This window comes from Pan paniscus, chromosome 22, assembly GCF_029289425.2.
Source record: "Pan paniscus chromosome 22, NHGRI_mPanPan1-v2.0_pri, whole genome shotgun sequence".
In the NCBI taxonomy this organism is placed as follows: Eukaryota; Metazoa; Chordata; class Mammalia; order Primates; family Hominidae; genus Pan; species Pan paniscus.
In genome coordinates this window covers 2,916,297-2,938,931 of record NC_073271.2, presented here as the reverse complement: position 1 = coordinate 2,938,931, position 22,635 = coordinate 2,916,297, and the positions used below count along the sequence as shown (strand labels likewise).

Here is a 22,635-nt window from a genome sequence, read left to right as displayed (position 1 = left end):
CAGCATACGGAGGACCCACGCTGGCACCAGTCTCTCAGTTCCCTTAGTATTTATTGATCATTATCAGGCGTTTCTCAGAGAGGGGGATGTGGCAGGACAATAGGGTAATAGTGGAGAGAAGGTCAGCAGGAAAACATATGAACAAATGTCTCTGCATCATAAACAAGGTAAAGAAAAAAGTGCTGTGCTTTTGATGTTCATATACATAAACATCTCAATGCCTTAAAGAGCAGTATTGTTGCCAGCATGTCCCACCTCCAGCCCTAAGGCAGTTTTCCCCTATCTCAGTAGATGGAATATACAACTGGGCTTTACACTGAGATATTCCATTGCCCAGGGACAAGCAGGAGACAGATGCCTTCCTCTTATCTCAACTGCAAAGAGGCCTTCCTTTTTACTAATCCTCCCCAGCACAGAACTTTTATAGGTGTCAGGCTGGGGGATGGTCAGGTCTTTCCCTTCCCATGAGACCATATTTCAGACTATCACATGGGGAGAAACCTTGGACAATACCTGGCTTTCCTAGGCAGAGTTCCTTGTGGCCTTCCGCAGTGTTTTGTGTCCCTGGGTACTTGAGAGTAGGGAGTGGTGATGACTCTTAACAAGAATGCTGCCTTCAAGCATTTGTTTAACAAAGCACATCCTGCACAGCCCTTAATCCATTTAACCTTGACTTGACACAGCACATGTCTCAGGGAGCACAGGGTTGGGGGTACGGTTACAGATTAACAGCCTCTCAAGGCAGAAGAATTTTTCTTAGTACAGAACAAAATGGAGTCTCTTATGTCTACTTCTTTCTACATAGACACAGTAACAGTCTGATCTTTTTCTTTTCCCCACACACACGCATACACACCCCACAGACACCGCACACACTGCACACACTCCCCAGACACCACACCCACTGCACACACCACACCATATGCACACACACAACCCAGACACCATACACACTGCACATACCTCATGAGCACATGCACACACATCACACAGACACCACACACTGCACACACACCATGTGCACACACACCACACACACACTGCACACACACCATGTGCACAAACACACCACACACACTGCACACACACCATGTGCATGCATACCCACCCCACACTGCACACGCACACACCCCAGAGACTACACACCGCACACACCACTCCATGTGCACACACACCCCACACACAGACACCACACACTGCACACACAGCCCACCACACTGCACATGCCACACCGTGTACATGCACACACCACACACACACCTCACACAGTATACACAAGCACACATGCCCCACACATACACCACACAGACACCACACACACTGCACACAGCACACCATGCATACACGCACACACACCCCCACACACCACACATACTGCACACATACCACGTACACACACACCCGACACAGACATCACACACTGCACACACACCATGTATACATGCACACAAACCCCCAAAATCACACACACCACACACCATGTGCACGCGCACACACCCCACCACAGACACATACACTGCACACAGACCCGGTGCACACACGCACACCCCTGATACACCACACACACACCAAGTGCACACACACACCCCAGACACCATACACACTGCACACACACCATGTGCACATGCACACACATCCCCACACCACAATGCACAATGTGCACACACGCATACCCCCCACACACCGCACACACTACACCACACACAAGAATCTACTACACACACAACATACACATGCAGCACCACACACACCCCATACTCCCCACACACATCAAACACACGCCCCACACATACTCCCCACACACTGCACACGTATATATAGCACCACACACACAGAGCACACACATCACGTACACACCACACATACTGTGCACACACACACCACACATTCTACACTCATCACACATCAAACACTACACACAGTACACACACATCCAGCACCATACACACACACATCACATAAACCACAAACTGCACACACATATATCATACGCACACCACACCACACGTAGTACACACCCACCACACACACATACACCACAAACACAGCACATATACACACCATGCACCACCCACAAACTACACACAGTATACACACATAACACCCACAATACACACTACACACACATATACATACCCCATGAACCTACTACACACACAGACCACATACACACACCATACATACACATCACACACATACACCTGCGCACACCTCACAGCATACATACAATCCTCACTTTTAGAAATTAATTTGGCTTTTAAGGAGCCTGGATAGTAAAGTATTTTATTGGCATTTGAATGAACCAAAAAAATGCATATAAATACACAAGAGTAACTATAAGGGCAAAAGTAGTACTTTCGAAATCACAACATTAGATTAAACCATGTAAATTTTTTATTGTTTTTAAAAAATCGAGTCTTTCTCATCTTACGATAAATTATTTACCAGAGTAAATAAGCTTCTTACTGAGGTCAAAAGACTTTCTGGAAAAACTTCTCCTTGATGAAATTGCACTTAAAACATCACTTCCATCATGAAGTATTTAAGATGGTCTTGGTCCTTTTCCTGTTATGTGGAATCGTCAATTCAAATTTTAAAAGTGACGTTGAGATGTTTTTCATCTATTATTTTAAAAACGTTGAAGGCGTTTTTAATTCTGCCTTCAACAGAGATCGACATACCTCTGATTATGATGTAAAACTGAACACGTTACTCTGACAGGCTTTCTTTTCTGCAGCGCAGCTACCATCATTATTAATAAGGATTGAAGGCTTTTACTCCATGCACAATCTGTATTCCCTGCTTTATAAAGAATAGAAATCTAATTCTCACTATGAAGGCAGATAAAATAATCCCTTCAACCTATAGATGAATCATTTACCAAAGCACTCAGACTTTAAATAGCATTTATCAAATGTGTCTATATTTCTATGCAGATTCATAGAAAGAACATGTAGTTTAAATCATTGCACATTTTATGCTTTTAATGAGTTGTGATGGTCATTAGTATTTTTATCACATTTCCCCAAAGGTAGGCTAATTACTGTTTTTATTTTCAGCTAGAAATATAAAATGAATTTTCTATTTTTGAAGACTTTGAAACATAATCCTTGGAATATAATATCTGTGTATAATATCTGTGGAAAGCATGAAAGCAACATTCAAACAGTATGCATTTTTTCCAGAATGAAAATTTACTCTACAATAACATTCATCCTTTTTTCCTGATGGGCACATAAAAGTCAACATTTCTGACATTGCTGGACGTTATTTACATTAAACTTGCCTCAGATTCAGGTGTTGCAGAAACTGGACAAGAGGCCACAAGGTACACAATACACACACACACACACACACACGCACAAAACTTGTATTATTATACTTACCTAAGTGTCTAAAGAGGTGGATAAATATGTTAGATTGCTCCAGAGCAAGGATTTTTATGGGGCCTTTTGGAAAGTATGACTGCAGTTTGAGTGAGATGCCTGTAAGAGATTCAATTTTGCCACTAATGGAGTACCCAATTTTAAAAATACTGACAGAAGGGTCATGAGATAGAAATTTTCACCTAGATCTATTGGAAATATGCTACTAGATTCTGTAGTAAAAAGACTGGTGTGCTAATTGTAAAACACATCTGATATCTAAACCTTTGTTTGTTTTTTACCTGAAATCCTTATGGAGTGATTGTGTATGTCAATTTGAATCTTCCCATCAACAAGATAAATAAATACATAAATAAACAGCCACCTGCCTGTATAAATTAGTTCACCTTTTCTATATTTTGAGGGCAGTGCTTCTCCTCCTTTGACAGCCACAAGTTTCACCCGGGGATCCCTTAAAATGCAAAACCATAGCCCACACTTTGACAAGGTTGGATAAGAGGCCAGAGCTTTGAAATGAGTGTGTAGCTGACTGTGCTAAGATTCTGCTGCTCATTTGGGCACTGGCTCACCATATAAACAAAGCTTAGGACCTCTAGTCCTTGCTGGAAAAGAAATAACACATACATAGGATGTGACTGTGCATATGGAATATCTGTTGTGTTCTGGACATTGTGCTAGACAACAGAGATAAGAAGTCAAATAATCCTTTGTCTCTATCTGAAAAGAGCTTCCTACACACTGGCTTCTGAGGTCTTTGAAACTAGATTCACTTTCAGATTTGATTATTATATTTATGATTTGATATTTTCATTGAACCCCATGATATGACAAAGTTTTCTAGAACCTGCTAGAATAATTGACTTTCCTCTCAGCATTATGAAGCCACTGGGGCACATAAGTAGTTCATTTATGTTTCTATTTAACCAGACAGGAACAACTTGAGCTACTTTTCTAGCCACTTTTGTTTAGAGCTGCTTTTGTTTGTTATTTTTGTTTGTTTTTGAGACAGGTCTCACTCTGTCACCTAGGCTGAAATGCAGTGGTGTGATCGGAGCTCACTGCAGCCTCTACCTTCTGGGCTCAAGCAATCCTCTCACCTCAGCCTCCTGAAAAGCTGGGACCACAGGCTCATACCACCATACCCTCCTAATTAAAAATTTTTTTTGTAGAGACGGTTTTTCCATGTTTCTTAGACTTGTCTCCAACTCTTGAACTTAAGCAATCTGCCTGCCTCAGCCTCCTAAAGTGTAGAGCTGTGTTTTCAGTCTTTTTTTGAGCTGTTTTACAATCCAGCTTTGAATTGATAACTTTGGATTCATTCTGACATTTACAGATTTTACATCCTACTTCACAAGATGCTCATAGCCTTAATCCATTACAGCCGCTGCCTCACATCCATCTCTGCTCATAGCCTTGATCTATTACAGTAGCCACCTCGTCCATCTCTGCTCATAGCCTAAACTTATAGAAGCCAGAGGGAAGAAATGGAAGCCAACGTGAGATCAGAACACACATTTTATAAGAGTATAAGAAATTTAAATATAGCAAAGTATATCATGAAGTTTGTAAAAGATGTGCATGGCTAAAATTTATTCTTAATCAATATATTCTATAAATTGGGAGAAAATATTAAACACATGAAAAATAAGGAACTTGGGCTGGGTGCCGTGGCTGATGCCTGTAATCCCAGCACTTTGGGAGGCCGAGGCTTGCGGATCACATGGTCAGGAGATCAAGACCATCCTGGATAACATGGTGAAACCCCGTCTCTACTAAAAATACAAAAAAATTAGCCAGGGGTGGTGGTGGGTGCCTGTAGTCCCAGCTACTCGGAAGGCTGAGGCGGAAGAATGGCATGAACCCGGGAGGCAGAGCTTGCAGGGAACCGAGATCGCGCCAATGCACTCCAGCCTGGGGACAGAGCGAGACTCCGTCGCAAAAAATAAGAAAGAAAAGTAAGGAACTTTCATCATTAATATATAACTAATATGACAAGAATGTGGTTTATGTTTTTATCTTTGCAAGATTTAGGAACATTTAGTGGAAGGAGGAAGAATTTATAATCATGGGGAGCGTGTATGATACTGGAGGGAGGCTTCTGACAAGGGGGAAATGGCATCACGAGGTATGCTGTGGTCATAGCTATGTGGGAGCGCAGCTAGCTGTGATCTCCCCCATCAAACCCACTGGGCAGTGTTCAGTTACCAACATTGAGATAGAGCTCACCCACCCAGGACAGAAGAGAAAATATACACTGCAGTCAGAAGCCACTGTGTAGGAAGCTCCTTTCAGAAAGAGGCAAGGGATATTTGATTTTTTATCTCTAGTGTCTAGTACAATGTCGAGAACACAACAGACATTCCATATGCACAGTCATATCCTATGTATCTGTATTTCTTTTCCAGCAGGGACTGGAGGTCCTAAGCTTCATTAATATGGTGAGCCAGTGCCCACATGAAGAGTAGGATCTTAGCAATGTCACCTGGACATCCATTTAAATGCTCTTGTCTTAGCTAGTCAAAGTGTGGTCCATGAGTTTGCATTTTAATAAGATTCCAGGGTGAATCTTGTGCATGTTACAGGGAAACACTGTCCTGCATCGTATCTGACAGGCTCTCATAGTCACCATCATCACGGGAATCTTGCACACGTTACAGGGAAGCACTGTCCTACATCATATGTGACAGGCTGTCATAGTCACCATCATCACGGGAATCTTGTGCATGTTACAGGGAAATACTGTCCTACATCATATGTGACAGGCTCAAATAGTCACCATCATCATGGGAATCTTCTGCATGTTACAGGGAAGCACTGTTCTGCATAGTATCTGACAGGCTGTCATTGTCACCATCATCACGGGAATCTTGGGCAAGTTACAGGGAAGCACTGTCCTACATCATATGTGACAGGCTCAAATAGTCACCATCATCACAAGAATCTTGTGCATGTTACAGGGAAGCACTGTTCTACATAGTATCTGACAGGCTCTCATAGTCACCATCATCATGGGAATCTTGCCCACGTTACAGGGAAGCACTGTCCTACATATGTGACAGGATCTCATAGTTACCATCATCACGGGAATCTTGCACACGTTACAGGGAAGCACTGTCCTACATCATATGTGACAGGCTCTCATAGTCACCGTCATCACGGGAATCCTCTGCATGTTACGGGGAAGCACTGTCCTACATCATATGTGACAGGCTGTCATAGTCATCATCATCACGGGAATCCTGTGCATATTAAAGGGAAGCACTGTCCTACATAGTATCTGACAGGCTGTCATAGTCACCATCACCACGGGAATCTTGTGCATGTTACAGGGAAGCACTGTCCTACATCATATGTGACAGGCTGTCATAGTCACCATCACCAGGGGAAGCTGCATTTAGAGCATTTAACTATATGGGCTCTGAAATCAGATAATTTAGGTTTAAACTTATTTCTACTTCTTACTAAGCAGAGAACTCTGGGGTGAAAACTTTACAAGACCCAGTTTTATCATGTCCAAATTAGAGGCATGGTGAAATTATAGCATTTTGCATAGAATACTGTTTTAAGTATAAAATGAAATAGTAGATAGTAAGCTTCTGCCATACACTGACTGCACAATAAATATTAGTTAATAGTAACTCATTTAATCCTAAGGTCTATAAATTTGTGCACAATAATTTTTTGTGACTACCCAAATTTTCATAATTAGTCTAGATTTAAAATCAAGGAATGTTCTTATGTGTAGTTGGAAATCAATATGACATGCCAAAATTATATGTAAGTATTTTATTGATGGTGGGGATATAATAAATTTACCATCAAAAGAGAGACGATACTCTATATTTGCAGACTCCAGAAAGCTGTCTCTCACATAAGAATTTGCAATTTCTGGGGGAAAAGAAAAAGTTGATTGTGCAAATAAACATTACCATGGAGTCTTCTCTATGGCAACATCAAAAATGAAAGCTGATTCTCATCTTCCTAACAATCTGCAAAGACGAGAGAAACACAACCTACTGAGCATCAAGTTAAAGAAGGAGAGAATTTGAGTGGCACAGGAGGAAATCATGTCACCGCTAGGGTAATCAATATGACCAGTGCTCCTCTGCCCTCCTCCGAGGCTAAGGATGGGTTAAATATCAGTGGCTGACCTCAGGTAATGGAATGAGCAAAAAAGCTATAAAAATACATGCATTACATAATTAAGAGGGTGGGAAGGGATTTTTTTAAAAAGGCAATTCCTACTTGGGTTCCTTCCTGTTCACCCCATTGGCCTAGAATTCTGGGAATGGCTGCAGACAAAATAAACACTGAGCAGATGAAATTCCCAGTAATTTACTCGTCACACATACTCAGCCAGGGGGATGACACTGCATTTATGCAGGTCTACCCAGGGTTGCACGCTGGAACAGAGGGTGTGGGAGGCAGGCTTGGTAGAAATCAGAGGGTGGAGTAACCCCTGGTCCCTTCAGGGATGTGCTTGACTAATTCAGAGTTTTGCAGTCTGGTGGGGGCATGAAAGCCATTAGGCTGAGAACATGGTGGGGTGTGCATGAAATTTTAGGTGTCACAATACAATTGACCCCTGATGCTTTAACATCAGACATTTATTTTCATGATGACTAATATTTTGAGAGGCTGAGAGAAAGCTGCTGAGACATTGTAATAAGTGCTTAGGGACATGAGAAATTAGGAAGGCCACAGTTATGAGTAATGTAATGTGGAAACCGATGCAAATCTACTGCCCCCATTTATTTAGCAGGAGGCAGGAAAAGTGATCTGGGGTCTCTGGCAGCACAAGCCTCTTCATAAATATTTGGGTGACATCATGCATTCCCCATGCATTGGTTTAGAGATCTGGGGTCTCTGGCAGCACAAGCGTGTTCATAAATATTTGGGTGACGTCATGCATCCCCCATGCATTGGTTTTCATGTCTCCAGTGAGTTGTTGGGCAAGTCTGATATTACTGATCCACACGCAGCAGGCAGCTTCCTGTACGGAGCTACCTCCACCCCTTGGACAGTCCAGGACTGAATGGTTGTCAAAAATGTGAACTCCTTGATGTCCAGTAAAGGCAACTGAGGGAACTGTGTAGCATTGGTGTAAAAAGTGCAATTTCCTAAGAAGCATGAACTTAAGAGTAATCAAAGCCTGTGGCAACAGTGGAACCCAGCAGGGCATCCACTCGCTGCTTTGTAACTTAAATAGGAATTCTTTGAGGAGCTCAGTCTATCTCTCAACTAAAGCAGCTGCCTGCAGCCTATAGGGGCAGTGGAACCCCTACTGGACACTTTCACAAGCCTAGCACTGTGTTTTCTGATGAAATGTTGCCTTGGTCACCATCAGTAGTGTCTGGAACACTCTGCAGGGGATAAGGAGTGTCCCTGTGAGATCCGTACTGTGTCCTTGGTTTAAAAAAAAGGCATCTGTTACCTTGACTGTATTCTGAGTGTCCATGAGGCAAGAAGTTTCTTTAATTCAATGGGGAGGGAAGGTGGAGAATTCTTGGCAATTGCCAAAAATTTGTAAAAATGTACAAATGGGGCTAATTGTTGGCCCAGCATCAGTGCTGAGATGACCACCTCAAGTTTGGCCAGTCGTGCTGAGGCTTTGGTGTCATCCTTTATCAGGGACATCCTAGCTAAGCGAGGGAAGGCAGCAGCATCCCACTGAGCTCCATCACGTCAGATGATGGCATCCATTCAGGAGGTGGACGAACTTCACTGCTGGTCACTCAGTCGATCCCAAGGGGCCTCGGAGATGGGTGACTTCCAGTAACACAGACTAAGGATGAAGGAGGCCAGTGTTTCCTGCAGATGAGAATGGCAGGGGGTCCAGGTTTGACTCCATCCTGATGCAAGGAGGTCTCTGCAGCTGTGCCAAGGCTGTGGGGTGCTGCTTCCCAAGGCCTGATGGCCAGATGGACATGAAGCCTCGTGGACATGGATGCAGAGCCCTCTGTTTCCAGAGGGTCCAGCATGTGGTCAGCAATCGCTGCCCTGATGCTGTACAGAACAGGGTCAAAAGGGGCAGGTTTGTTTTTTACATCAGAAGCCCATGGACTACTTATGGCCACCATATGCCACCCAGATACTTCAGGAGGCATAGGAAGAGGTTGCTAAATCATCCACAGTGTGTTCTCTGAGGGAATTCATAGGAGCACCTGCTAATTTAAATTCGGACAGATTCCAGACTTGGAGGAGGCTTCATTCAAGGTGGGTCAGTTTGCCAATGACAGCATCAGTGAGATTAAATAAGATTTGTAAATAAGAAATATATTGTCACCTGAACCCCAAGTAAAGAATTAAAGGGCTGGGCACAGTGGCTCACACCTGTAATCCCAGAACTTTGGGAGGCAGAGGCAAGAGGATCGCTTCACCCCAGGAGTTTCAGACCAGCCTGGGTAACATAGCGAGACCTTTTCTCTACAAAAATATAAACAAAATTAGCTGAGTGTCATGGCACACACCTGAAGTCCTAGCTACTTGGAAGGCTGAGATGGGAGAACTGCTTGAGCTCAGGAGGTCGAGGCTGCAGTGAGTTGAAACCATGCCACTTCATGCCAGCCTGGGTGACAGAGCAAGACTGTACCTCCAAAAAACAAAACACAAATTAAAGAATATTAGGCTTGTATTAACATTGTGGATGCTGAGAGGATGAATAATTATTTTTTGAAGGTCTCAGGAATAGGGCAGCCCCATATTTACCAAGGAAATTTCAGGAATTGAAGCAAAGTGGCAGGGCCTTGCACTACTGTGTTGGGAAAGGTCCATTCCCTTTGTGTAAGCCTCCTTGTGTCTGTGTGTCCTTAGTGTGTAAAATGAATTTTCTCTGAGAATGATGTCATCAGTACAATGTCACACCTGTGCTCCTGTAGAAAGGTGGTTGCAGTGAGATCTTGTCTGTGAAGATTGCATGCAATGACAAGGCTGCCGAGGCACTCCGTGGGTCGCCTGATCCCTTCAGAGATGAAGGCAGGCTATGACTGAGACTCTGTTAAAATAGGCACCAGAAGAACATGGTAGCCAAATCTGTAACAACAAAATATTTATCAGTTGCATGAATATATATAGGTTTATTATAAGGGATTGGCTCATGTGGTTATGGAGGCTAAGAAGTCCCAGGACCTGCAGTCAGCAAGCTGGAGAACCAGGACTGCCAATGTTGGAGTTCCAGTCCAAGCCTAAAGTCCTGAGAACCAGGAAAGCTGATGGCATAAGTTACAGTCCACGTCTCACTTCAAAGGCGAGAGAAGATCTACGTCTCAGCTCTGAAATAATCAAAGAGAGTGAATTCTCTCTTCCTCTACCCTTGTGTTTTATTTGGGTTTTAATGGATTGGATGAGGCCCACTCACACTGGGGAGGGCAATTACTTTACTAAGTCTACATATTCAAATGTTCGTCTCATCAAGGAACACCCTCACAGACACATCCAGGGTGTTTAACCAAATATCTAGGCAACCCAACTTGGCAAATAAAATTAACCATCATAAGGTGAAAGAGGTATACGATCTGAAGAGAAACCAGGGATGCAGGATGGTTAAACATCTGCAAGTCAATAAATGTGATACACCATATAAACAGAATTAAAAACAAAAATCACATGATCCTCTCAATACATGCAGAAAAAGGATTTGACAAAATCCATCATCCCTTTATGCCTAAAACCCTCAGCAAAATTGACATAGAAAAAGCATTTGACAAAATCCAGAATCCCTTTATGATTAAAACCCTTAGCAAAATCAACATCGAAGGGACATATCTTAAGGTAATAAAAGCCATATATGACAAACACACAGCCAACATTATATGGAATGGGGAAAAGTTGAAAGCATTCCCCCTGAAACTGGAACAAGACAATGATGTCAACTTTCACCAGTTCTATTCAACATAGTATTAGAAGTCCTCGCCAGAGCAATCAGATAAGAGAAATAAAGGGCATCCAAATCGGTAAAGAGAAAGTCGAACTGTCACTCTTTGCTGATGACATGATCGTATACCTAGAAAACCCTAAAGACTCATCCCAAAAGCTACTAGAACTGGTAAATGAATTCAGCAAAGTTTCAGGATAAAAAATTAATGTACACAAGTCAGTGGCTCTGCTATACAGTAATAGTGAACAAGCTGAGAATTAAATAAAAAACTCACCCCCTTTTACAATAGTTGCAATAAAAACCTTAGGAATATTATAATTCCTATAATTATAATAGTATATTCCTATAATTGTCAATTGCATGCAATCTTTGCAGACAAAATCTTAATTATATCCGGAATACTTAACCAAAGAGACAAAAGACCTCTACAAGGAAAACTACAAAACACTGCTGATAGAAATCATAGATACAAAGAAATGGAAACATATCCCATGCTCACGGATGGGTAAAATCAATATTGTGAAAATACCATACTGCCAAAAGCAATCTACAAACTCAATGTAATCCCCATTAAAGTACCAACATCAGTCTTCACAGAACTACAAAAATTCACACGGAACTAAAAAAGACATAGAAGGGAAATACCTTAAGGTAGTAAAAGCCTAGAACCAAAAAAGAGTCTGTATAGCCAAAGCAAGACTAAGCAAAAATAACAAATCTAGAAGCTGACTTCAAACTATACTAGAAGGCCATAGTCACCAAAACAGCATGGTACTGGCATAAAAATAGCCATAAAGATCAATGGAACATCATAGAGAACACAGAAATAAAGCCAAATACTTACAGTCATCTAATCTTCAACAAAACAAACAAAAACAGAAAGCAGAGAAAGAATACCCTATTCAACAAATGGTGCTGAGATAAATGGCAAGCCACACATAGAAGAATGAAAGTGAATGCTCATTTCTCACCCTATTCGAAAATCAACTCAAGATGGATCAAGGACTTAAATCTAATACCTGAAACCATAAAAATTCTAGAAGACGACATTGGAAAAAACCTTCTAGACACTGGCTTAGGCAAAGACTTCATGACCAATAACCCAAAAAGCAAATGCAACTAAAACAAAGATAAATAGATGAGACTTAATTAAACTAAAAGGCTTCTGCGCAGTAAGAGAAATAGCAGAGTAAACAGATAACCTACAGAGTGGGAGAAAATCTTCGCAATCTGTACTTCTGATTAAAGGACTAACACCCAGAATCTGCAAGGAACTCAAACAAACCAGGAAGAAAAATATCCCATCAAAAAGTGGGCTATGGACATGAAAAGACAATTCTCAAAAGAAGATAAGCAACTGGCCAACAAACATGAAAAAATGCTCAGCATAACTAATTATCAGGGAAATGCAAATCAAAACCACAATACAATATGATACCCCTTCACTCCTGTAAGAATGGTCATAATCAAAAAATCAAAAACTAATAGATATTGGCATGGGTGTGTTAAGAAGGGAACACTTTTACACTTTTTGGAGGGAATGTGAACTAGTACAACAGCTATGGAAAACAGTGAGGAGATTTCCAAAGAAGTAAAAGCAGATCTATCATTTGATCCAGTAATTCCACTCCTGGGTACCACTCAGAGGAAAATAAGTCATTATATGAAAAAGATACTTTCACACGCATGTTTATAGCAGCACAATATGCAGTTAGAAGAATTTGAAACCAGCCTAAATGCCCATCAATCAGTAAGTGGATAAAGAAAATGTGGTATAAATATTTACCACATGGAATACTACTCAGCCGTAAGATGGAATGAAATAATGCATTCACAGCAACCTGGATGAAACTGGACACCATTATTCTAAGTGAAGCAACTTAGGAATGGAAAACCAAACATTGTATGTTCTCATTCATAAGTGAGAGCTAAGCTATGAGGATGCAAAGGCATAAGAATGATACAATAGTCTTTGGGGACTCAGGGAAAGCTTGGGAGTGGTGGGGTGGGTGCAGTGAGGGATAAAACACTACACAACGGGTGCAGTGTACACTGCTTGGGTGATGGGTACACCACAAATCTCAGAAATCGCCACTAAACAACTTGGTCCTGTAACCAAAAACCACCTGTTTCCCCAAAACCTATTGAAATAAAAAGAAAACCATCATATTCCCCAAAAACCTATTGAAATAAAAAAAAATTAACCACAATATTAGGCATTGGGTACGAGGGCCTGAATGGATGGGAGCACTGCAGTCACATTACAGTAATCCACTGTGAAACACCATTTATTATTTGCAGGTTTAAGAACAGGCCAAATTCTACTGCTAAACGTTGAAGCAATGAGGATTATCACCCCTTCACTAATTAATTAGGTCTTATATAATAAGTTTTATTTATTTGAAGTCATGTTGTAATTTATGTTGGATCATATTTGATAATTTATCAAGATGGGGAGGCTAGGCACGATGGCTCACACCTGTAATCCCAGCACTTTGGGAGGCCGAGGCAGGGGAGGATTTCTTGAGGCCAGAAGTTAGAGACCAGCCTAGGCAACATAGCAAGACTCCACTTCTATAATTTTTTTAATTGGCTGTGCTGGTACATGCCTGTAATCCCAGCTACTTGGAAGGCTAAACTGGGAGGATTGCTTGAGCCCAGGAGTTCAAGGCAGCAGTGAGCTATGATTGTGCCACCGCACTTCATTCAGCCTGGGTAATGGAGCAAGACCCCATCTCTAAAAAAAATGAAAAATTAAAAACAAATCAAATTAAAAAAAAAAAGGAGAGGGAGTTCTGTAAGGTTACATTTGGTGAAGTCAATGTGTAAGTTCAAATGATTTAATATCAATTTGTTACTCATTGGGTCAGAGCATCCAGGTCACCTATGGACAAAGGCTTCTATGACTACGGGAAATTTAGTCAAGGTAACAAATATGAGGCATAACTATGTGTCCTGTATTCTATATGCAGTTACTCTGCTAGGATTAGGGGATGCAATGTTTAAATTTAGTGAAATCTCAGGTATAACAAAGTTTGAGCTCCAGTATTGGTTAAGTTTGTGAAGGTATGCCAATTGGTAGACTTCAGCAGATGTTAAAATTGATTCGAATACATGCTGGAGAGTTACAAATACCAATCAGCACCCTTTTACCTTTGGACTGTATAGGTTACTTTAGAAAATAGTACATTTCCAATTAGGTCAGATGATAGAATTCCGTTTTAATTTAATTTTGTTTTTGTGCATATCCAAGTTCCTTCCCTTCCTTCCTTCCCTGCTTCCTTCCTTCCATCTTTCCTTCCTTCATTCCTTCCCTCCTTCCTTCCCTATTTCCTTTTCTTCCTTCCCTCCTTACTTCCCTCTCTCCTTCCTTCTTTCCTTCCTTCCTGCCCTCCTTCTCTCTTTCCTTCCTTCATTCCTTCCTTCCCTCTTTCCTTCCTTCCTTCCATCCCTCCCTCCCTCCCTACTTCCTTCCTTCCCTCTCTCCTTCCTTCCCTCTTTTCTTCCCTCTCTCCTTCCTTCCCTCCTTTCTTCCCTCTCTCCTTCCTTCCCTCCTTCCTTTCTTCCCTCTCTCTCATTTTTTTGCCACTGGATATGGCGAAGGTTGTTCTCTTTCCCACTCATATTTATAATTTCTTTTTTGAAACAGCCCCAAATCGGTATCTTCAGAGTTAAGGTCCTCCTTGTGAGCAGATTGTGTGGTTTAAGAACCCTAGACTTAAGTCAGGTTTGGATTTCTCCCTTCTCTCTGCCTCAGGAGTACCACAGGTGTCTTTTCCTATAACCCTGGGAATTAGATCTTTTTTGTGGCAGAATCATAAGTCACAGAGCGATGCAGCACAACCAGCCCACAATTCAGGGGTGAGTGGATTGAAATCATCTTCTGCTACGGCTCCATCTGGTTCTTCCAGGACTTCGCTCCCCCCCTTTTTTTTCCTTTTGGGGTGTTGAAACTTTAGTGGTATATACATTGCCTCATAATCAGTAAAAACTCCCCTTATCCCACATCATGGATTAAAGAGAACATTGCCAGGAGCCCTTCACTCTTCTAGAAGGACTTTATTTGATAGGTCCTTTTTCCATGGTTTAGAATAAAAGAGGTAATAACTAGAAATATTTCCCTCATAATAGGCTCTACAGCAAATTCTACTTTAAAGGCTGTTGTTCATGTCTTTAACTGTGGCTGCCCTTAATGTTTTTGTCATCCACAGACAATTGTCTCATTTTGGTCCTCTTTAAATGATGGTTTTATAATCAGCTATAAAATTTAACAGATGCCCTTAAATGCAGGATTCTGATTAATAACGCTGGAGATTGTGACATTAGAATAGAGGGAAAACTTTCAAATAGAAGAGTGAATGATGTTTGGGCTACTTTGGACTATATTTTTATAAATATGTTATTAATATGTGTTCCAAAATTATTGGAAACTTCTATAGAAATGTAATCCCCAGTGTCGGAGATGGGGCCTGCTGGGAGGTGGCTGGTCCATGGGAGCAGTTTCCAGTGGTTCCAAGTGTTGGAGACGGGGCCTGCTGGAAGGTGGCTGGTCCACAGGAGCAGCCTCCAGTGGTTCCCACTGTCGGAGATGGGGCCTGCTGCGAGGTGGCTGGTCCATGGGAGCAGTTTCTAATGGTTAAGCATAATCCCCCTAGCGCTGCTCTTGTGATAGAGTTCTCATGAGACCTTGTTGTTTAAAGTGTGTAGGACCTTCCCCCTCTCTCTCTTCCTCCTGCTCCTGCTTTCCCTTCCACCATGATTGTTAAGTGTCCTGAGGCCTCCCCAGAAGCTGAGCAGATGTCAGCATCATGCTTGCTGTACAGGCTGTGGAACTGTGAGCCAATTTTCAGTACTCTTGTTTTCTTTTTATTTTTTTAAATTTTAAGTTCCAGGATAAATGTGCAGGACATGCAGGTTTGTTACGTAGGTAAACGTGCACTGTGATGATTTGCTGTACCTATCAACCCACAGCCTAGGTGCCTAGGTATTAAGCCCCACATGCGTTAGCTCTTCCTGATGCTCTTCCTCCCCGTCCCCAATGACAGGCCCCAGTGTGTGTTGTTCCCCTCCCTGTGTCCAGGTGTTCTCATTATTCAGCTCCCACTTATGAGTGAGAACATGTGGTGTTTGGTCTTCTGTTCCTGTATTAGTTTGCTGAAGATGATGGTTTCCAGATTCATTCATGTCCCTGCAAAAGACATGATCTCATTCCTTTTTATGGCTGCATAGTACTCCATGGCGTGTATGTACCACATTTTCTTTATCCAGTCTATCACTGATGGGCATTGGGATTGATTCCATGTTTTTGCTAATGGGAATAGTGCTGCTATAAATATACGCTTGCATGCATCTTTATACTAGAATGATTTATAGTCCTTTGGATATATACCCAGTAATGGGATTTCTGGGTCAAATGGGATTTCTGGTTCTAGATCCTTGCAGAATTGCCAAACTGTCTTCCACAATGATTGAACTAATTAACATTCCTACCAACAGTGTAAAAGTGTTTATTTCTCCACAGCCTTTCCAGCATCTGTTGTTTCTTTTTCTTTTTCTTTTTTTTTTTTTATTATACTTTAAGGTTTAGGGTACATGTGCACAATGTGCAGGTTAGTTACATATGTATACATGTGCCATGCTGGTGTCCTGCACCCATTAACTCGTCATCTAGCATTAGGTTTATATCGCCTAATGCAATCCCTCCCCACTCCCCCCACCCTAAAACAGTCCCCAGTGTGTGATGTTCCCCTTCCTGTGTCCATGTGTTCTCATTGTTCAATTCCCACCTATGAGTGAGAACATGTGGTGTTTGGTTTTTTGTCCTTGCGATAGTTTGCTGAGAATGATGGTTTCCAGTTTCATCCATGTCCCTACAAAGGACATGAACTCTTCATTTTTTTCTCCTGCATAGAATTCCATGGTGCATATGTGCCACATTTTCTTAATCCAGTCTATCATTGTTGGACATTTGGGTTGGTTCCAAGTCTTTGCTATTGTGAATAGTGCCGCAATAAACATACGTGTGCGTGTGTCTTTATAGCAGCATGATTTATAGTCCTTTGGGTATATACCCAGTAATGGGATGGCTGGGTCAAATGGTATTTCTAGCTCTAAATCCCTGACGAATTGCCACACTGACTTCCACAATGGTTGAACACGTTTACAGTCCCACCAACAGTGTAAAAGTTTTCCTATTTCTCCACATCCTCTCCAGCCCCTGTTGTTTCCTGACTTTTTAATGATCGCCATTTTAACCCGTGTGAGACGATATCTCATTGTGGTTTTGATTTGCATTTCTCTGATGGCCAGTGATGATGAGCATTTTTTCATGTGTTTTTTGGCTGCATAAATGTCTTCTTTTGAGAAGTGTCTGTTCATATCCTTTGCCCACTTTTTGATGGGGTTGTCTGTTTTTTTCTTGTAAATTTATTTGAGTTCATTGTAGATTCTGGATATTAGCCCTTTGTCAGATGAGTAGGTTGTGAAAATTTTCTCCCATTCTGCAGGTTGCCTGTTCACTCTGATGCTAGTTTCTTTTGCTGTGCAGAAGCCCTTTAGTTTAATTAGATCCCATTTGTCAATTTTGGCTTTTGTTGCCATTGCTTTTGGTGTTTTAGACATGAAGTCCTTGCCCATGCCTATGTCCTGAATGGTATTGCCTAGGTTTTCTTCTAGGGTTTTTATGGTTTTAGGTCTAACATGTAAGTCTTTAATCCATCTTGAATTAATTTTTGTATAAGGTGTAAGGAAGGGATCCAGTTTCAGCTTTCTACATATGGCTAGCCAGTTTTCCTAGCACCATTTATTAAATAGGGAATCCTTTCCCCATTTCTTGTTTTTGTCAGGTTTGTCAAAGACCAGATGGTTGTAGATATGTAGCATTTTTTCTGAGGGCTCTGTTCTGTTCCATTAATCTATATCTCTGTTTGGGTACCAGTACCATGCTGCTTCGGTTACTGTAGCCTTGTAGTATAGTTTGAAGTCAGGTAGCATGATGCCTCCAGCTTTGTTCTTTGGGCTTAGGATTGACTCGGCAATGCGGCCCCTTTTTTGGTTCCATATGAACTTTAAAGTAGTTTTTTCCATTTCTGTGAAGAAAGTCATTGGTATCTTGATGGGGATGGCATTGAATCTATAAATTACCTTGGGCAGTATGGCCATTTTCACGATATTGATTCTGCCTACCCATGAACATGGAATGTTCTTCCGTTTGTTTGTATCCTCTTTTATTTCATTGAGCAATGGTTTGTAGTTCTCCTTGAAGAGGTCCTTCGCATCCCTTGTAAGTTGGATTCCTAGGTTTTTTATTCTTTGAAGCAATTTTGAATGGGAGTTCACTCATGATTTGGCTGTCTGTTTGTCTGTTATTGGTGTATAAGAATGCTTGTGATTTTTGTACATTGATTTTGTATCCTGAGAGTTTGCTGAAGTTGCTCATCAGCTTAAGGAGATTTTAGGCTGAGACAATGTGGTTTTCTAGATATACAATCATGTCGTCTGCAAACAGGGACAATTTGACTTCCTCTTTTCCTAATTGAATACCATTTATTTCCTTCTCCTGACTGATTGCCCTGGCCAGGACTTCCAACACTATGTTGAATAGGAGTTGTGAGAGAGGGCATCCCAGTCTTGTGTCAATTTTCAAAGGGAATGCTTCCAGTTTTTGTCCATTCAGTATGATATTGGCTGTGGGTTTGTCATAGATAGCTCTTATTATTATGAGATATGTCTCATCAATACCTAATTTATTGAGAGTTTTTAGCATGAAGTTTTGTTGAATTTTGCCAAAGGCCTTTTCTGCATCTATTGAGATAATCATGTGGTTTTTGTCTTTGGCTCTGTTTATATGCTGGATTACATTTATTGATTTGCATATGTTGAACCAGCCTTGCATCTCAGGGATGAAGCCCACTTGATCATGGTGGATAAGCTTTTTGATGTGCTGCTGGATTTGGTTTGCCAGTATTTTATTGAGGATTTTTGCGTCAATGTTCATCAAGGATATTGGTCTAAAATTCTCTGTTTTGGTTGTATCTCTGCCAGGCTTTGGTATCAAGATGATGCTGGCCTCATAAAATGAGTTAGGGAGGATTCCCTCTTTTTCTATTGATTGGAATAGTTTCAGAAGGAATGGTACCATTTCCTCCTTGTACCTCTGGTAGAATTCAGCTGTGAATCTATCTGGTCCTGGACTTTTTTTGGATGGTAAGCTATTGATTATTGCCACAATTTCAGAGCCTGTTATTTGTCTGTTCAGAGATTCAACTTCTTTCTGGTTTAGTCTTGGGAAGATGTATGTGTCAAGGAATTTATCAATTTCTTCTAGATTTTCCAGTTTATTTGTGTAGAGGTATTTTTAGTATTCTCGGACGGTAGTTTGTATTTCTGTGGGATCGGTGATGATATCCCCTTTATCATTTTTTATTGCACCTATTTGATTCTTCTCTCTTTTCTTCTTTATTAGTCTTGCTAGTGATCTATCGATTTTGTTGATCTTTTCAAAAAACCAGCTCCTGGATTACTTAATTTTTTGAAGGGTTTTTTATGTCTCTATTTCCTTCAGTTCTTCCCTGATTTTAGTTATTTCTTGCCTTCTGCTAGCTTTTGAATGTGTTTGCTCTTGCTTTTCTAGTTCTTTTAATTGTGATGTTAAGGTGTCAGTTTTGGATCTTTCTTGCTTTCTCTTGTGGGCATTCAGTGTTATAAATTTCCCTCTACACACTGCTTTGAATGTGTCCCAGTGATTCTGTTATGTTGTGTATTTATTTGTTTAAGGCAGAGTCTTGCTCTGTCACCCAGGCTGGAGTACAGTGGCTCGATCTCAGTTCACTGTAACCTCCACCTCCCAGGTTCAAGCGATTCTCTTGCCTCAGCCTCCTGATTGGCTGGGATTACAGGCGCCTGCCACCACACCCAGCTAATTTTTGTATTTTTAGTAGAGATGAGGTTTCACCATGTTGGCCAGGCTTGTCTCAAACTCCTGGCCTCAAGTGATCCACCCGCCTCAGCCTCCCAAATTGCTGGGATTACAGGTGTGAGCCACCGTGCCTGGCCTGTTTCTTGTATTTGATGATGAATATCTGTTATTGACAGTCACCCTGCCTGTTTCTTGTATTTTATGATGAAAATCTGTTATTTACAGTAAGAGCATGGGGGCTTAGATTAACAACAGGGTGTGAGAAAAGCAGCAGTGAAATTTTGGTTCTCAAAACAATTGATGTCTTATTCCTTTTTTTGAACATGGGTATTGCTAAAAAAAGGCCAGCCATTTTGAAACTTGATTTTATTGTCATGTTCTCATTTTGAAATTCATCTTATTGTTTGTCCGAATTGGCAGCCGTATGTGGGAAATTTCAGTTTTGCATATTTTCAGATTATTTTCATTTTTACATCAGAGATTTTGAACAGATGCTATACAAAATTATTCATTTATTTATTCAACAAAATTTAGTGCTGGTTATGTTGCAAGCACTTAGTGAACTTCATGCTGTACACGCCTCAGATACTTTTGTGAATGTAATGGCAACATCAAAAACTTTGCCCTTATGCACCTTATAAACCTTTAATTTCAAGACATGTTGATAAGTGAGCCTCTGCTATAACATTCTTTCATTGTCATTTAATTAACCATTATTTGGGTATACCTTATATTAAAACTGATTATTAAAAACTGGAAAATATTTAACACATCTTTATCTTGCCTTTTTCCTTAACATATGTAGATCAAGGGAGTCACTGAGAATCAATTTTAGGGATAGTTATAAAAATCTTAACTTTGCAACTATAACTTTGTCCTCAATGTAATAACTGGAAAAAATAATTTACGTTTCAAAGGCTTTAATCTTTGTATTTTTTTGAAAAGGAGCCTTTACCGAGATTCTTTAAAAATTCTTGCTCTGTCCTACAGTAGAGACTGATGGACTCATGGATATGGTCCTCTAATGGATCTGTACCACCTCAGTTCTCTGATTGTCGCCCTCCTGTGGTGAAAATTAAAGCTTATTTTCATTTCATGTCTAGGATGTAGTATGTTCTTGTTGGGAAAAAATGATGTTTCTTGAGAAGTAAGTGCCTTCAGTATCACTGTGTGTCAGTTAATAAATATGACTAATATCTACTTTTACCAATGGCTGCAATTTGATCCTTAAACAGCCATCTTTAAGTTATACTTTTTCTTTGGTTAAAGAAAAGTAATTATAATAGACATTAATTATTTTTACATAATTTTCTTATGTGGACACCCATTCTTACAACTAAAACTTTCAGATGTTTATATTACAAGTACAATTATTATTTATTATTATTAATGTCAGTAGCCAAATGTAATCAACTCTCTTCCTTTTACTTCCTTTTTTGAATCAAAATGTTACACTTACACAAGCAAGAGCAACAGCTCTATATCTGGATCACTGCAGTGCCTAGAAGATACAACAGCACAATTTAGAAATCCAAATTTCCAGGAAGTCTCTGCACATACCTCTAGTACAAAAGATGCTTCAGAGACTAGAGGGTCAGAGGGCAAAGAGAGGAAATATTCAACTCCCAGTTCAGGTAAAAAGGGAAGAAAGCCTGGTGTTGAAAAAAATCCAAGAATGACTGTGTCTGCAACTCGCTCCTTTCTGTAAAGTATTCATGGTGTTTTACTTAAAATATTTGCTCTTATGATGGTCAATAATATTAATAGTTATGCTTTGTAAAAGAATTTATTCTTTACTTATAATTAATGGATCATTCTAAGTTATTATATGTTTAGTTGATAAAGTAAGATGATGTGAAAGATTTGTTGCCTGTTAAATGTTTCTGGGATCTTTGCTTTATTTTTATATTATGATCTGTGCTTCCAAAGTTGAGCTGTAATTTTATTGTTTATACAAATGTAGAATAAACCTTAAGTTTGGGGAGAAAAATGAAAGCTAGAGTTTTCCTTTCAGCTATAGAACAGTCATTTATTTCTATAAATGTTCTTTATGTAGCTTTCCTAGTTCCACATTTAAAAAGATAAACACGGGGATCTACACAGTTTTCAGTAAATAATAGTTCTTGATTAATAATGCATTATTATAAATCTTGAAGTTTAAAGTAGAATTTTGCTCAGCTCATATCTTTTATGGTCAGGCTGCTATAATTATGTAATACCCAGTTAAATTTCAATTTCAGATAAACAAGGAATAATATTTTAGTATACGCATGTCCCAAATACTGCATGGGATATACTTACACTGAAAAAAGTATTTGTTTATCTGAAATTTCAAATTAACTGGGCATGCTATATTTTCTGTGGCAACCTGCTTTATAGTGAACAGAGTAAGTCAGCTGAATTTTAGAATACTTAACCCTAACCTGGTGTTCTCGGTCTTTCCTTTTTGTAATTAT

At 40.4% G+C, this 22,635-nt stretch overlaps 1 long non-coding RNA gene and 1 pseudogene across 1 annotated transcript in view; one reads left to right on the top strand and one right to left on the bottom strand.

Annotated features, from left to right (window-relative positions):
- LOC134729746 (uncharacterized) overlaps window positions 1–22,635 on the top strand; it is a 52,245-nt gene that overhangs the window by 5,547 nt on the left and 24,063 nt on the right. The window lies entirely within an intron of this gene.
- Window positions 9,985–22,635, bottom strand: part of LOC134729745 (protein FRG1B-like) — a 39,215-nt pseudogene continuing 26,564 nt past the window's right edge.